The sequence below is a fragment of the Chrysochloris asiatica genome, unplaced genomic scaffold (assembly GCF_000296735.1).
Source record: "Chrysochloris asiatica unplaced genomic scaffold, ChrAsi1.0 scaffold00011, whole genome shotgun sequence".
NCBI lineage: Eukaryota > Metazoa > Chordata > Mammalia > Afrosoricida > Chrysochloridae > Chrysochloris > Chrysochloris asiatica.
This window is the reverse complement of record NW_006408529.1, coordinates 34,936,274-34,936,725: the sequence shown is the minus strand read 5'-3', so window position 1 is coordinate 34,936,725 and position 452 is coordinate 34,936,274.

Genomic DNA, 452 nt, shown 5'->3' with positions numbered 1-452 from the left:
GACCCATAGCGACCCTGTACAGGGTTTCCGAGGCTGTAAATCTTTACCGGAGCAGAAAGCCTCATCTTTCTCCCGTGGAGCAGCTGGTAGTTTCGAACTGCTGACCTTGCGGTTCGCAGCCCAATTCGTAACCACTAGGCTACCAGAGCTCCTTTTAAATATGGTGAAAGGACAAAACCCTGTTGCACACCTTTCCTGATTTTAAACCATTCAGTATCCCCTTGTTTTCTTTGAATAACTCCCTCCTGGTCTATGTATAGGTTCATCACGAGCACAATTAATACCTATTCTTTGCACTGTTATCCATAATTTGTTATGATCTACACAGTCGAATCCTTTACATAGTCAAATAAAGCACAAGTAACTATCTTTCTGGTATTCTTTGCTTACAACCAAGATCTATCTGATGTCATGCCCTCTTCTGATTCCAGCTTAAATTTGGGACAGTTCTG